Genomic DNA, 17,735 nt, shown 5'->3' with positions numbered 1-17,735 from the left:
TGATTCTCAGCATTAACTCCTACTCCTGCATGACAAATTCATTGCTAAGTACTGAATTCACCTGTAAAACATTCGGAACAGGCTTTGTTCCTAAGGTATATTTACAAGTCAAAATACAAGTCTCTCCACAAGACACTTCTACAAAATTAATCACTGCAAGTACTTTTGCAGGACTTCAGATCAGTAAGAATTCACTAAAGCCAGAAGCTGCAAAAAGTCTCAAGAGAGAAATCATTTTAAGAAAACCCAAACAACAAACCCACCAAATCTGGATTACTCACACTGAGCTTGTAAAATTTTGGTGTTACCTACACACATAAATCAGCTGTTACATGTTTCAATGGCTAGTCACAAAGTCAGCCTAAATGTGCCCCTCACTTTTCTTTACTTTTTCACTTTGACTTGGGCTTCTCCCTATTAAAAATAACTGCTCTAAACAAACCAATTGTTATCAATTAATCTGAAAGAGGCTTCATTTGCAGAGTAAAAGCAACACACTGATTGTCTAAGCCTGCAGATACTTCTATAAAAGGCACACCAATGCACTTCACACATTCTGGGCTAAACTATTTGAATTTTTAACCAGTTTTTTTTACTTGGGTGGCTCGGAAAACAATTTTATGAAAAAAGCTTGGCCATCCTCTCAGGGTGAGCTGAAGCTGTGCAGTAACTACAAAATCTGAATTCACTTAGTCAATCATGCTGCAATCCAGTAATAGGACGAGTTATAATAACATAAAATTTGAAAAATAAAACCTAATTGCTTATGCTACCACAGAAAATTTCATCTATTTTAATTAAAACTTGAAGTATTAGAATTAAGCAACTACCAAGGCAGAAAGAAGAGGCCATAAGTTCTAAATCAACTGTTTGAATATCAGGTTTCCTGCTTCTGAAATACCCATAAGACTTTTGTGATCGTTTGCCATAGTAGTGTTGCAAACAACAGTTTAAAATAAACAGAGCAGTCAAGTTTCTCTGTTAAGTCTCTGATTAATTCTTCTATGACAAATCTTGAAAATACTCTAAATTCAATACACTGAATCAAAGCTTTCTACAACACACCTTGTCTTAAACATTTACATTTTTCTGCATCATTGAGAAAATGATCACAAAGTATATTTACACCATAAAGTAGAAGTATTCCTTTTCCTGCAGAAACAGGAGAGACTGTAACTACCACTAATTTCAAGTCAAGTGACCTGTGTAAGTTTATTAAGAGCCCATATAAGTGACAACTCTGCAAAAAGCACCAGCAATTGCAGACTGCCTGCACACTTTATTCCCTACCTTTCTACACCCAGCATGGCCAGTTCAGAAAGGAGAAAATGGCACTGGGAAGCAAAACACTCAGCACTGTCTGGCCTGATGACCACCAGCCTCTCCTCACCTTGGCCATTGAAACTAGAAGAAAACCCCTAGATTGGAAAGAAGCAGAATGAGGGGATGACAGAACCACCTGCCAGGATCCCCAGCAAACACAAACTGATGGAGGACATGACTCTTCACACATGAAACTGAGGGGGGAAGCAGACAAGCACATATAAACAGGAACAAAAAGGGAGAAAGTTGACAGAGAAAAAAAGCAATGGACAGGAGTCAATACAGAACAGCAGGACAGAAAAATATGAACCATACACACTACAGCAGAAAACATCAACTTCCATTTCTAAAGTTTAGAATTAAAGTTTGGTGGCCTGACTGTGTAAATTTCTTTGACATGAATAATTGCTATAAAATACAATGAACAAGTTACACAGCATGCCTGTCTTTTCTATCATTCCAGAACTTGTTAACATAAGGAAATCTAACATGGACCTTGCTGATTCTGTGGTATCTTCTGACAAGTCTTTGCATGAACACCTGCTCATGGGAGTGTTGCAAGACAGTCACATAATAAAGAGGTTACATACCATGTTCTATTAATGTTACTTATGTTTACTGCAGTATAACACATTGACACATTGAGGTTATCCATGATCACACCTGTACATGTAGAGGTGCTCGACCATGTGCCACAGTCAGAAACTGCTGTGCCCAATATCCTTGGGCTGTAAAATAAAAAATAATCAGCCAACAACATAATTACGTACAGACATGTACGTGTATGAGCTCTATATGTATATATAGAGATGTCATTTACACCCTAGATTATGCTTTTTACATATTTTTCTTCTTTTTTTTCTTTCTTTTGCTTTTGGGGCAGAGAGGGAAGAATACCTTAAAATTACATTGCTGCTTCTACAACAGACGGCTTCTGCAACATCAGACCACAATCATCTTCTATTAACATTATTTTATCTCATCTTAGCCCCAGATGGACTTTCTGGGGGGATGTGCCATAGATACTACACAATGCAGACATTTTGAAATGCTTTCTTTCTACATTAACTTCAACATTACCTATTAAAAATACTAATGGGATACAAAAAATGAAAAAAGAGAACTCTGGTGAAAGGAAAGCTGTTTCCCCTCTTTCCATAAGCTTTCCATATGTTACATCTGTTGGAACAGGAAGCATTGGTATGTAAGGTAGTGTTTAATCAACACTCAGATAAAGCTGTAGCTGTCCTGTCTATGGAATTGCTTGAACAGCAAATCTCTGTAAGGAAGCCTTGATATTTCAGATTCACTTGTTCTATCAGCTTGGCCAGAAATGGAATAAGCCAAAAGAGATAATGGAAAGACTAAAATATGAATACAGTTGTTCATCCTAAAATGCAGTCCTGCCAAAATTCTTGTACAGCTTCAGACCTTGAAGTGTATCCAGTATCTTTACTTAATGAAAGCTTTAGAGTATCCTCTTCCTACAGAGAGTTCCAAACCAGGTGGGTGTAACACCTGAGAAACTACAGATAACAGCTGAAAAATTGCAGCCACCTACATTAAACCTTTTCATGACCAAAATTAATTTCTGGTAGAGTCACAGAATGGGTTGGGTCAGAAGAGATTTTAAAGATTACCTAGATCCAAACCCAGTGCCATGGGCAGTGACACCTTTTCACTATATGTATACATGTGTGTGTACGTTTGTATATATGTTTGTTAATATATTTTTATTATTTATTTTTCTTGTATTCATTGCTTCTGCCAAATTAAAAATCTAATAGCTACTTGGTAAATTCTTCTGTTCCCAACTCAGTATCCAAAGACTGTACATTTGAAAAAACAATCAATACTTATGGCTAGAATATTCTATTCTAATAATGCAGCAGTCTTCATACTGTCAAATAACTTTCATGCTCTTCTGTGCACTCTGGGTACAATATTGAACAGACTTTTTTCCAACATTTATTCTAATTTCCTTTATTTTTCTAAAATTAAATTGGAAGATGAATGAATTATAATCACTCATAGGTCAGCTATAGTTACACAGAAGCACAAACTCCTCCTAAAACCCACACATTAGCTCTCTCTCAAAGGCTTTAACTCATGACCTTGGTAGGTTAACCAAAGCTGTGTTTGCAGTCTGGACCTTAGTTACTCAACTCAATGACACTGCCTGCAAAGGCAGGTTGGCAGTATTCAGGTCATCTGTCATAACATTTGTTTATTTTTCTTGGTCTACACCAGGCCAGAAAATTTCAAATCCAAGTGATGAGATTGACACAACTCCTGGCTGGAGCACATGTAACTTTTTACATACAGCTGAGCATTTTGTGATGATGGAGGTGGATGCTCTTTCACACAGCCTGTGACTGCAACCTACATCAAGAACATGTTGAACAATCCTTTGGCTTTATAGAATCAGCCTTGTAGGATACAAAGTAGAGGGAAAGAGGTCTTTGACTACTAGGCAGTCTTTCCACAGCTGACACTGCACAGCTGGCTGATGGTGAAGTTACAAATAAATGTCACAGATAGAGATACTGAAAAAAAAGGTATAAATCTGAATATGAGACAAAATGAATGAGGCCCATGTTCTGGAACCTTCAGGAATAAGTAGTACTTGACTCTTCAAAGCATTTCACCCAAAAGTCCCTATTCACCATTTCAAGGGTATCATTTCAAGGTATTTTTACAATACCTTATTTTTATTCTACATGACAAATATCCTTCCTAATATAAGTTACACATGCAAGTTAAACACTTTAAGCAATCAGCATCTCTCTAAAGCCAAATCATTTCCACTCTGATCTGCCTTACTGTACTCCATTAAGGTTGGTAGGATAAACTGCAGTGATTTCATTTCCCTTTTAGGAAGCTATGCTCATAATCCTGCTTTAGAAGAAGAAGAAAAAACCACTAGGGCTCAAAGGCAGCTTCAACCTAAAATAGTTACTAACTCATTCTTTTGAAGAGGTTTGGATTATTTCACTCAAAACCAAAAAGATGCTGTCCAGCAGCTCAGGGTAGGTGCAGCCTCCAAAATCCATGCCATTCTTTGTTTTAATAGACCTTGCTCTTCTCTCAGGACTTATGGAGTTTTGAGGGTACCTCAGTAAAGCAATAGCTAAAGAAGTGTTGAAACATTCTCTACACTACCCTGAGCTTGCTCTGGTATTTGTGCTGTGCTCAGGGCTCTTCACCTCCATCAGAACAGAATATTGGAACTGACACCCACTCAACAACTTGAGCAGATGCACTACAAGAACACAAAAACCTTTCTTTCACCTGATATGTCACAGTCGTTTCCTTTGCTTGGATACTGCAGCAAAGGAAGAGATGTGGCATTAACCAATCTCCCAGCTTCTTTACTGGAAAGAAGTGGGAGTGTCCATATGGTTTGTAGAAAGCAACAATGTGGAACACGCCCAGCTCTTCAATTACTAACTAAGAATTTCAACCTTTTCAAACCAGTTTTTTTGTTTTTAACTCCAGGGGAATCATGTACAGAAAACACAGAGGGGAAAATAAGAAAAAACTCAAGGTCATATCTTCCCACAAATACAATGCAGTCTTACATCCAACAGGAGGTTAGACAGTAGAAAAACCTAAAGTTTAAAATAACTTGCTGTCCCCCCTGGCCAGCCAAGCACAACTGCCACCAGAGCATTCCCCTGAGGCAGTAAGTGACACGAAATGCCAGCCCTGGACAAAGGAGCACAAAGTGAGAAATTTGTACATTTCTGAATAAAAAACCCCCTAACCAGCTTATATTAAAATAACATTGTAATCTGATGCCTTGATTCCAAAATCCCAGCACAAGTCACACCCTCTGCTTCACCAAACAGCCCAATGACTCCTTCAGAATTCTCACAACATTACTGCAAACAAACTCAGCTCTAAGCATTTACACAGCCCAGACTCAAGTGTAAGCTTTGGGTTCTCTCTGCTTTGAGAGGAGACAGAAGAAGTAAGGAGATGAAAACCTTTGACATTTTTAGTGCTGTTTAAGCACAAGCCTTATTTGATTTTGTTCTGAGTCATTCCTCCCCCACAGGATGGAAAGCAAAGCTCCATGTTCAGTATGTGAATGGCCAGATGAGCTGAGCAATACCACAACAGACCTGTTAAGTCTCTCTATAAATCATATGCAGATTTTCTGTTCCTTCTAACTGCTGGAGGAATATGCAAATTAAGTAATTAGGTACCTCAGAGAAGCATGTTCTTTGATTCAGCATCAGCTTTAAAAAAGCAAAGGTAATTCATGCTTTAAAAAATCCCAGACAATACAATAATAATTGGTGCTTATTTTCACAACTATTGCATACCACCAGTTTTCCATTATAGTGAACCAAACTCAGTACTATTTAAAGTCCGGGGGTTTTATTGGCTGAAAAATGATGAAATTTTTTTTTAAAAAACAATATTTACCTGAGAACCACAATCAAAAGAACCTCCAGTTACCAGATTTACATTATAATACTATCTCATCCAACCTTACAGATTCCCTGTTTTAGCCACCTTCCAAGAAAGGCTCCAGACAGGGAATACACAAGACTTTGGATACTCAACACCCACTAATTCTCCATTACTGTCTGCACCGTTTAGCCTATGGAGTTACTCTTAATTCAAGTATCTTATTATTTTGTCTAATTTTCAAATGGATTAAAAGTAAATTTCACAGAAATTTAAACATTTGCAGAAGACAATGCACATTCAGCTCTGTACATACTTCCTCAGATACACAATAATCTCTATTACTTGGATTATTTGTCAGATTTCCACACCCAACCATTCAGTTTGATAAGAGCAACTTTCTATGTATTTGAGACATTCATGAACTGCACACAGTCCACACACAAAACAGCAAATGAGAAAGTGCCTTTATAATAACACATTTCCGAGTACCTGTAAGAGTAAAGACATTCCTTCTGTAGTTATACATCTTCAATTCAACTGAATCCAGTCCAGAATAAATACAAACACATAAAAAACCCCAAAGAGGTGCATGATTAACCCCTACAGGTTCAAACACAGTAGTACTGACTTTCTACTCACTATTTATTTTTTAGAAATTTTCAGTGACATCATGAAAACATCATATTAGAATGATAAAATTCTATTTAAAATTCTCAATCTGCATTATTTATTACAAAAAAGAACTTCTAAAATTCAAATTATTATTTTCAAATAAGAACCAAATATTTGAAGGAAATCTCATTACTAGAAATCAAAAGTACGTGTTCCTAATTTACAAAATTTTTCATACAACTGCTTTTACCTAAATAAAACAGAACTGCCGAATGTATTTTACATTTTAAAAGCAGTTTTTAAATTCATAGCATAAGACAAATGTATCTCTAATGAAAACTATGTAACAAACATATCCTATACTGGTCTGGAAGTCAATACAAAGATAACTTAGCAGAGAATTTTGTAATATTAGAACTACTAAGATGCCATTGAATGTTACTTCCAGAAAAAAAAATAAAGGGAGAGAGAAAAAACATCAAAAGTGCAAAATAATTAACAGAAGGAAAAAAACCACACCAAACATTACAAACATACCACCCTCAAATACCAAGCTTCTTACAAACTTTAACTGGGAATATGGGGGCTGCAATCTCATTCCCTTCTATGCAGAGACACAGAAATATGCAGTTACAAGGGAAAAGCAATACTGAACATCCAAATTCATAATTTTTAAATTTCTTTTTGTCCAGCATACAGAGTCACAGCTCAAAACACCAAGGAAACAGCAACCCCAGCAAAAGAGAGGAGGTTTTGATACTGCTGTTGAACTCTGAAAAAACATTAAAAAGTTTAAACAGGTGAGTATTAGGCACAGAAAGCCTTTAACTTCAGGAAATAAGCTGGGGTGGTGGTGGGGGGAGGAATCTTTGTCTAGGCAAGTATTTATCACAATAAAATGCACTCCAATAGCACACACTGGGTGCTTCCTCAAGAGGAATTGTCACAAAGGAAGTCTCATCTGGCTGTTTCATAATAATTTTAAACCAGTAAAAACACAATAAATCTGAAGAAAGAATTTGCTTCTCCTTTCCTTTCAATGCTTGCTCCTCCCAACATACCACCACAAATTTAGAGACCAAATGGTGACATGGACATCACTACAGCTAAACTCTGATTTACAAACACTAAATACTCACCCAAACTGACTCCCCCCAAACCCCCCAATATCTTGTGTCATAGAAAGACACAGAACTCTGAGACAGAAGCAGCAGCCAGGGTCAGAAGTGTTAGACCAAAGTGTCAGGATGAGATCTGACCACAAAGACCTCAGAGCAGACTCTTCCTTCGGGTAAGGCACAAAAACTTATTGGAAATTAGACTTTCTCATTAAGAGAGCAGCCCAAGTCACAGTCTGAGGCTGAACTCTTTGATTCCATTTAGCAGTTTTCCTGTTACAGGAACCTCATAGGTGCAAGGAACTACACAACCAACAGTTCTGGTTGGTCACACTTTACCCAGTGATTTAGACACTGAAAACATGTAAGATTTGTAAAAGTCTTATCTTCCATGTTAAATGATAGAAAAAACAGCATCTCCTTGAAATCCAGATGATCTATATTCAAGCAAGCCAGAAACCTAACCTAAGTAGCTTGGAGTACTGTTGATTGTTCTCAGCTTCCTGAAAACCTGCCTTCCTGAATCTTCATTTTCTTTTTTATTTGGAAGAACTGGGAAAAGTTCTTAGCCTTGACCACAGGAAAAACAAAGCCATCAAACCAGATTAGTTATGAATGTCAGGGATTAGCAAATACGAAGCACAGAACAGAGAAAATAATCCAAAAACCAGAGCAAACTATACAAAATACAAATATTGTGATTGAAAAATGTTAGAACTTTGAGATACATGGAACTGATATGAGTTTGATCCAGTATCATATAAAAATTGAAGCACACATCTAAAGACAAGTTTGCAATCCTCACAGATCCCTCCTGAAAAGTTATTCTGCAGAAAGACTTACAATCACAGTAATATATTCAGAAGTTACTCATCTTTGAGTATTTAATAAAATTAACACAAATTTGATGTACTTGAATATATGTGCAATAAAAACCTATTACAATTCAACCTTGAGGTTTGCACCTTAGCAAACTCATTTCATGTTTAAGCAGTCTTTTTTCATAGCTAGTAAAATTAACCATTAAAGGAACCCAAATTAAATACTGCTTACTACAAATGCAATACAGCTGTTAAAACTGCTTTTTAAGAAAGCATTATTCAAATAATCACCAAAATACTTTCTGAATATAAAAAAAAAGTCCATTTTTTTGGTAGAGTATTTGTCTACTGGATAGTCTTCTAGTGGCATTCTGCCACACTGTACAGGCTATCAGGAAACCAAACAACTAAGATGCTTATAGTACAGAATACAGGATCATTAGTAGAACTGAACAAATAACCCCAAGCATTAAGTTTTTCTCCTTGCTTGACTTTTCTTATAGTTTAATGAAAATTAAGATTATTTATGATTATGTAACATGCTTACATAATTCACAAATTCTACTATAAACAGAAATAACTGGCCCTACAAGTCTAAGTACACCATACACTTGCTGGGAAAACAAAACAAACACCACCCTCAACCCCCATAAAAGCAACTACAGTGAAAAAAAACCAAAACAAAACCAAACTCAGAAAGGAGACAAAAGAAAGCCCTAAGCAAGTCTAAATGCATTCCCCTTAAGTATGTAGAGTGTTCATCTTCTGAACAGACTAAAAAGCTCGTGCCAGAAATAGTTAAACTTAAAAAATGAGTGCAGCTTACATAAGCCTGTGGCACTCAACCATTTTTACTGATGGCACTACAACCAACAGTTGCAAAAAAGTTCAGAAAGTAAAACTTAGGAACTAATTCAAAATACCTATAACCCTTACTCCAAGGCTGACTAAGTAAGGCTACTGGCAAAGCTGAAACTCAAATATTCCATGAATTGTCAAGTGGATAGAGTAATCCAAGAATTATGCTCAAGAGAAGTTATTCAGAGTAACCCCAAAGCAGAAATTTGCTACTGTCACAAGGACACAACTCCTCACATAAGACACATCTTCTGGAATCTGTGTTCTAGCACAAAATCAAAACATAAGAAGAAGCATATAAAAATGTCAGTGTCATAACTACTTTCCTCTCACCTGAACCATAGGAATTCTAACACTTAAACCTATTTCTTTCTTTTCCTCTTCTTCTGGAGCCCACAAAAACCTTACCTTTCAAAACTTTCAAAAAATGAGGCATTTAGAGACTTTAGAATCTCATTCTTTAAACTCTTTTACGGGCAGCAGGACAAAACAATGATCTATGGTATAGATTTTAACAGGATTCAGTGGTAGGGGAGAAAGCACATAAGGACTGTTTGGTTTTGGGGGATCTTTCTAAAACTCAATTCACAGAAGGGAGTCAGATTTCTTTTGATCCTTTCCTGTCAGCTCCCCATGACCAATCCCCCTTCAGCAAGTTCTCTGAGCCATCAAGTCCATGAACTGACACCCACAGGGACCATGGCTCCACTGAGCCCAGGAATGACAACAAGAAGTTTTCTCCACCTCATCCAACTACCAGGAGAGTGAGCAGAATCCCTCTTTCAGAAGATATGGATTTCTTTAAAGGTTAGAGAAGGAGCTCTTCTTCCATCTCCTGTGTTTCCAGGACAGGAATCCTCCATCAGACTGGAGACACCAGTCCACCACTGCTGTGTTTCAACCTCTCCATAACAGACGGACATGAGCACAAACTGCAGTGGGATTTGTGAAACCAAAACCCAAGAACTGAACGGTACAGATAAGAACCAAGCAGCACAAGCCTCCATGCCTTGATCACATCTTGGGTAACATATGCTCTTAGGAGAAGTGTCATAAATTTTTGCTACAATTTTACAGAAAAAATGTCTCAGTTAAGGCAAAGCAGCTTTTAAGTGACTGAGTGTTCCTACAGAAATAGAAGTACTGTTTATCACAGCACCAGAAACGTCTGTGTTGTTGGTTCTAGTGCCTCCATGAGTAACAACAACAGAGATCACTGAAGATGCCTCAGTGTCCACACTGCTACAGAAAGGTGTCACTCACCTGATGGAACTAAGACCATTAAGACCTGCTGCACAGTGCTCCTGAGAGGATTCTTTCTTCTCTTTGGAAAACTTCAAGTTGTCCTCTACAGAAGCCACTTCCCTCTTACAGACCTCTTACTCCTAGATCAAGGAACTTTATTTCAACACTTAAGTCATTTTTGACTCTCTCTCTCTCTCCTTTTTTTTTTTTTTTCTAATACAGTAGATCATGATTTCTAAACACAGACCAAAATAGCTGATCTTACTCAGGTCTCTCTTAGGCCTAAGGCTACCTTCAGCCTCATTTACCTCAACTCCCAAATCTTGAAAGGGATTGGCAGGTAGAACATTTACTTGACTTGGAACTTTCTTTAAAGCAAAAGAAGCATTTACAGCATCTAAGGCTGGGCTTCAAAAGCCAAGAGGCATATTTCATTTAAGAGAACCTACATTCTGCCATTTATGAACTTAATTCAGCTGCAATAGATGTGGTACAAACTCTCTCTTCCCTGTCTGACCTCTCTTCCTTTAAACTGGATATTCCAAGAAAACAATAATTAAAAAATGTTTGTTCCAGAAAGTGCCAATGAACTCAAACCAACACAGAAGGAAGCTGGATGTAAACAGGGATAATGCTCAGTCACTACTTGCTACTGAAACCAGTACACATTGAAGAGCAACAGCTTCAGTGTAAGAGCAGGACAAAGTACAAAACTGCAAACATATTCCTGAGCAATTATTCAGAAAGTTCTTACTCACAAGGGATGAAGCATTCAGCCCAACAATGAGATTTGTTGTGAAACACATGCATTGAACATTGATGCTCATGAACTTAGAACAGCATGCAAATTTCTATAACACTTTCATGATGCTGCCCAAACAGCAGGAAACAAAGCATAGATAAAGGACTAAAATACCTGTTCCCCTGTGCTGTCCATTTGAAACTGACTAATGAGTTGAAAAAAATCCATGGTAATGTACAAAAGCACCGACAAAAGTTTAAAATATAATTTTGTGTAAATGTTCTGAATTCAGCTACAACACTTACTCAGCAATTACTGAAGTCCCATTTGCAAATGTCCAGATCGCCCAGCAGCTAAAACTTGATTTTTATCAGGAAAGAACATAAAGTGACTTTTCAGCAGGATATCCAGCAAATAACTTAAAAGTTTTTAACACATTCAAATCAGCAGTGAGAAGATGATATTTGATGTAATGCTTGCTAGTAGAAATTTAACCTATTTGTATTTTGAGCAAATATGAAGCAACAGAGAAATTGTACCAAATTAACACTTGGTCTTATCTAGACATGTAATTTCTGATCCAGCATTAGCAGGATTACAGTAAGAATTACTTTCAAGATTAACATAAGAATTCCAAGAAAAAAAAGCAGGTACACTTTAGCAATGCTATGCAACAGCCTAGTACCTGGCTTACTATTTCTGCCAGCTGATCTTAAGAACATCCACAAGAAAGCCAAGTCCTATATTTCTTTCATAACTTGCACAACATCTAGGTAAAAAAAAAAAGGCAACAAAACCCAACCATCTCCTATTCATCAACTATCATTGATCCAATGCCCAACAAGAAGAACAAAACAAATCTGTAACCCTTTCAAGTGCTAAGAAAAAATGCCCACATCTTGAGTCAAGCCAAAGTATACAAACTCCTCACTGAAGACACAGAATTACACCTGAGGATTTATACCAACGTGACAAATAACATGCCTAGCAGAAGCAAAGCCTTTTGCCAGCCAATTGCTAATGCAGCTGTGGCATTGTAAACCAGGAAGAGTTCAAACAGATGAGACTTGGGGGCAAATCACCTCAGAATATAACCTAGGAATAGAAAAATGCTTAAGTGTAAAGCTGCAAGATTAAAATACCAGCACTGCTGTGGTTCTTTTTACCAAATCTAGTAAGAAACAGTCAATACTGAATGCAGTTTATTAAATTGCTCAAGTTTTTTTCCTGCCACAACATCCAAAACAAATACCGATAATAAAGGTTTTCTTTTTCTAAAAACTCTCCATTTGCCCCAAGATCAACCATGATTTCACATAAATTGATCCACTTTTCAAACTAACATACACTTTAGCAGACATGCAATTTCATTTGAAAGTAAGTATTTCATTTTGAGTGTGGAACAAGACTGACCAAACGGAATCTGCTGAAGGGTGTTTTCCAGAAAACACTCTTAATGATCCAGCAGCAAGCCCACATGCAGGTAGGAAAACATCTGTACTTGAGCTGTGACAGCGAGGCTGCTCAGCACCACCACAGCAGAATGACCTCCCTCCTTTCTCTCCCTTTGCTATTTGCTTACAAAGCCCCCTGCTTTAAACAACTCTCTGAAAAGAGGAGTAACTTTCCTTACAGAAGAGCCAGATTAGGACAAAACCTGATAATTCAATGCTTTTAAAATACCACTGCTTTGAATTCAGACCCTTAATAAAATAAAGCCCACCAGAAACTGAAGAACAAATGTTTCTTAAAAACACAAAACTGTATATAACTTTAACAGATATGGCATTTTTCATCTTTAATCTCTAGTGTTATGCTGGCTACTTTAAAACAATACCTGAAAAGGGAGAAACATTCAACATAGTAATCAATGGGGTGTAAGAATATTGAAATGTTATTTCCACAGTGACATTAAGCTGAGACAGACATTGTGATCTATCTGGTATAAATAATCTTCAAAAAGAAAAGAACAAGAAAAATTCCAAACAATAAGAACTCAGTGCACAACTTGAACTATATCAGCAATACTGTGGCATTGTCTCACCATATTACATACTGAATTTTGTGACATGTATTTCAGCTTCTCAACTCAATGAAAACACCCCAATGGTGTTTCTTCTGGAAGTTGTGCACGTGAGTCTCCTGGATTCCAATACCACAGTGCCACTTCTTAAACACTGACAGATACAGCACAGAAGTTGCTGACTGACCAACCACCCTCCTCACACAGAACAGGAGACACCCAGCATGGGCATTCAGTACCACAGACCCACCTACACTAGCACCACTTGCCTGGAGCTGGAGAGAGCATTTTGTTCAAGTATTATGAGCACATGGCCAGTTTGAAGGCCTTTCAAAGGACAGCTTTGGCACTTGAAGGTTTGGCAGACTACAAGAACCTACTCTAGCAGTGCTTTCAACCAACACCTTCAACATTTGCACGAGTCTAAACAAGTATTTCAAAACTCATCTTTCCATTTGCAAGAGAGAGTTTCACACGTGAGAACTGGCACCATGACATCACCACACATGCAACTTCTGCAAAGCAGTTCTCAATCTCTCACAAAAACAAGACAGTCAATATTGCCTTTTGGACAGTATTTTAGTCTACTATGACCATATGGAAATAAGCCTAGAGAAAATTTGTACTCTAGAAAGAACCAAGAGTTCCAACATGGAAAAAAAAAAAGTGACAATAAGAGAAAACTTTTCCAGAGATTTGAAAGTAAATCCCTAATATCAGTTTAGTGCACTAGGTAGCACCAACATTTTTCAGTTCAGCTTTATTTTTCTGTTAGAGTAAAGACAGGGACAGGAAAAGATACTGCAAGAACCACAAGTCACAGATATTTCTACCACATATCTTGCAGTCCAGAGTAGCCCAAAAGGTGCTCATGGTAATGTTTCAGGCTCTGTACAAAATCTCTCAGTTTCACACTGTTTTTCACCTGCCTTTTAACCATACCACATAACAAAAATAACTTCCACTGCAAACACCTTCAGTTACACTTTCCTTGTGTTTATGAGTGAGCTCACAGGCACTGCACCTACAGCAGAGGAACAGCAGCATCATAGATGCTCCCAGAGCAGAATGTGTCATAGCACAGTTGAGTTGGATGACTAAGCACACACTCAGACTTGATGTTACCCAAAATTTACTAGATTTGATCATTTACTCAATGGCTCGATCATCACTAAAATACCTTTGGTGTCAAAAAAGTAAATCAAAGGCTTTTGCTTGTGTTGGTGATTTTGTTGAAACACTGAAGCTGTGAAAGTAGGGATTTGAAAATCATCCCAGTTGAAGGCAAAGTGCTTTGAAAAAGAATTAAAAAAAATACTTTAGGTTTCCTATTTATTATGAACTGCAGTACATACCCATGTAACTCTTGCCCTAACCAAGAATACTTCTGCAGGTCATGCTTTAAGGATTCTTATGCTGTTTACAAATACAAACAAAATGAATCACCGCAGGTTTGAAATCAGGAGAAAGCCTCTAGACCAGCACAACCAAAACCTTCATTTAAGCCCTACATAATTCTCGAGAGGGGACAGAGGAGAGTTTGCCAGATGACCCAAAGAATCACATCAATGTACTCTCCTGGATGACTCCAAAGGAGTATTTTCCCATCAGGATTTCCTGTTACTCTGCAACTCAACAGAGACACCAGCACAGACATCTCCAAAGCTGGCTGAATGTCAGATGTGTTTTCACAATACCTATTCAACTTGTCTAGGCTTCCTCAAGATGAAAAGTCATGGAAAGGAAGAGGAGCCTCAATGAGATTCAGGAAACAAGAATGGACACAGATCTCACAATTCCCTCATTACATTTACCTGGCATCATTATATGTAAAGGTTATGACACAAGATGAAAAAAAATACATAATAAAAGTATAATTTCATAATAAGAATACATCATACTCATCTGACTACCTGTGTTTAAACCAAAAGATTCAAGATTAAAGGCAGGCTTAAATGCTGATTTTATTATTCTTTACTAATGTGCACAAAATTTGGTAGCTGGTAATTTTATGGACAAACAGACTTCTATATATACATTAATACAGGTTGTTAAGGCACTCTTCAGATTGCTTCTGTCAATAGACACCATTCATAAGGCAGGACAAAGTGCAAGCTTTAACAAATGTTGTGAAATACTTTATTTTTAAGAATCCTGTTCCTCTCTCTCTACAAAGAGGAAATGAATTTAACATTTCTTTTTACATGAAATATGTTAACTGCAAGTATACTTAAGGAGGGGCAGAAGAAAGTATTGCTTTTTTCACAGAGCTAGAAAACAAAATTAAAGTTACCAGAACAGTGACTGGCCTTTAACCATGCAAGCTTTACCTGTAAATTTCTGTTCTACTAAGTCCTCTGGAAATATTAGTGATCAGGTGGACCTGCTAGAGAACATAAGCCCATAAAAGAAATACTACTCAATTTTGTCACAGTAAACACCAGCACTAAAAATAACAAACACATATTGACACATCAGCTGGATAGGTTGACCTGACCACTCTCAAGATTTATTTAGAATTGAAGAATAGTGTCTTCAAACCTGTTAGCACTGAGACCTTCCATAACAGTTTCATGCATGTTTACCTGAACACAGTGTCTTACTTTTAATTTTTTCCATTACTTTCCAAGTATGGCAAATCTAAGCCATTCCATTTTTTTTGGACACAGGGAACCTCTACCAAAACCTGAAGTATAGATACTCCCAAACCACCTAAGCAATTGTCTTTCCTATCCTTGTTTTCTCCTTGCCAAAGCCAGGGAAACAAGGGCCAATATCATGTTACAAGTTATGTTTGAACAAGGGGAAAAGCACAGCGACTGCACAGTCCTACACTAACACTGAACGGTATAAATAAGAGCTGCATCCATCCTCCATATCCACTTACATTTAAAAAAACACCGAAAACGAAACTCGAGTTAATTTTCCTCACAGCCAATACAAGCAGCCGATAAGATCTCAAACCCGACCTGAAGCCAAGACTCTGGACAGAGCACAGCCAAGGAAGGCCTTGCTACCTTTGGGGGCCTTCTATTTCTAGAGCCAAGGCACAGCAGCAGCAGCAGCATCGCGCTGCAGTCACGTCCAAGGGGCAGCGTTTACCTGTGAATCCATTTGCTTTTCATTAATTAATTTATTTTTACGCAGCAAGAGCAGCATCAGTGGCCCAGCAGGCAGCACAGCCCCTGCTCAGGGGACACCCGCACGGGATCCCCGGGCACTCCGCCCGCCTCGCTCCGCAAAGGGCTCCAAAAACAAAGACCAAAGTTTTCCCTGTTCGGTGCGTGGGAGTGCAGCAGCAAAACAGGAGCCAGGATCAACACGAGCCGCCTCCCGTCACCACACCCGGGCCCACGCAGGGCAGGAGAGCCCCTGCTCCCCGGGGCAGCCCATCTGTTCCCCCGGCACGGCTGCAGCCCGCTCCCGCACGGGGAGGGGGGACACCCGCAGCCCGGCGGGATGGGGAAGTGAACGGGGGTGTCACCCGAGCCTCCCTCGCTGGCCCCCGGCAGCGGGGGGGCCCTGCCCGCCCCCCGATTCACCCCCACAGCCCTCCCTCACCACCGCCCCCCCTCACCGTGCTGCGCTGGGGGCTCGGCTCCGGCTGCGGCTGCGGCTCCGGCGGCTGCATTCCCGCCCCCCGGCTCTGCCCCGGGCCGCGCTGCGGGGGCCCCCCCGCTCCTCCTGAGGAAGGGGAGAGGCAGAGGCGCGTGGCCCGGCGGGCGGGCGGGCGCGGGGAGCGGCGGCTGGAGCAGGGAGCGGGTCCCGGGGCAGAGCGCGGCCGGGAAGCGCTTCCGGGCTCAGTGCGGGGCGCTGGGGCCGCCGGGCGGGGCGGGGCCCCGGCTGCGCCCAACGGCGTCCGACATGGCGCGGCCCGCGCGCGCCGGACCGCACGGCTCTCGCGAGACTTGGCGGAGTCCGCGGCGGCGGGGAGGGGGGAGCGGGGGCGCGAAGGCGCGCGGCAAAGAGCGGGGAAGGCGGGAAAGGGGCGGGGCCGGGCCCGAGGGGCGGGGCCAGGGCGGCGTGAGGTGGCCCCGCGCTGGGGCTGCCTCCTGTCCCTTCCCCAGCCCGGCCCGCGGGCGCTTCTCAGCGCCTTTAAACGAAACTTCCCCCTAGCCGGGGCAGGACACAGCGCTGTGTGCTAGAGCTGATTGGGGACCCTCGCTCCCGGCTCCCCCCCTCGAGAAGCCTGAGCGTGGTTGGGCAGGAGCTGAGGTGTTATTTTCTGAGTGTTGGCAGCAGCGATGAGGTGCGTGGCCACAGTGGTTACACAGTTCACAGAATGGGTCCGGATGATCACGGTGGGTCATCCGGCCCAGCCTCTCGGCTCAGGCAGGGCCTCACAGAGCACAGGCTCGGGGTTGTGTCCAGACGGTGCTGGAATGGCTCCAGTGAGGGAGACTCCATGCTCTCCATGGACGATCTGTTCCAGTGCGTGTTCTTACATGGCACAGGATAGCTGTGAGCAGAAAAACGCTGCTGTGCTGTGCTCCTACCCAAATGTCTCATGATCCCATGCCAGCCCAAGTAATATTTTTGGTCCTTCTGCTTGCAGGATGGACTCGAGGCTG

General features: G+C 40.1%; 1 protein-coding gene across 3 annotated transcripts in view; it reads right to left on the bottom strand.

Moving 5' to 3' along the window:
* Window positions 1–17,062, bottom strand: part of TAB3 (TGF-beta activated kinase 1 (MAP3K7) binding protein 3) — a 44,185-nt gene extending 27,123 nt beyond the window's left edge. For 2 of the 3 annotated variants that reach the window (XM_054628183.2, XM_054628184.2), the window contains exon 1: window positions 16,742–17,060. The gene's annotated coding sequence lies outside the window, so the exon portion shown is untranslated. Of the gene's footprint in view, window positions 1–16,741 lie in introns of all 3 variants that reach the window. The other variant, XR_008533845.2, reaches the window with a different exon arrangement.
* Window positions 17,063–17,735: the final 673 nt, after the last annotated feature.

Source organism: Agelaius phoeniceus, chromosome 2, assembly GCF_051311805.1.
Source record: "Agelaius phoeniceus isolate bAgePho1 chromosome 2, bAgePho1.hap1, whole genome shotgun sequence".
In the NCBI taxonomy this organism is placed as follows: Eukaryota; Metazoa; Chordata; class Aves; order Passeriformes; family Icteridae; genus Agelaius; species Agelaius phoeniceus.
Note: the sequence above shows the minus strand (reverse complement) of the source record. Positions and strands in the feature narration are given on the sequence as shown.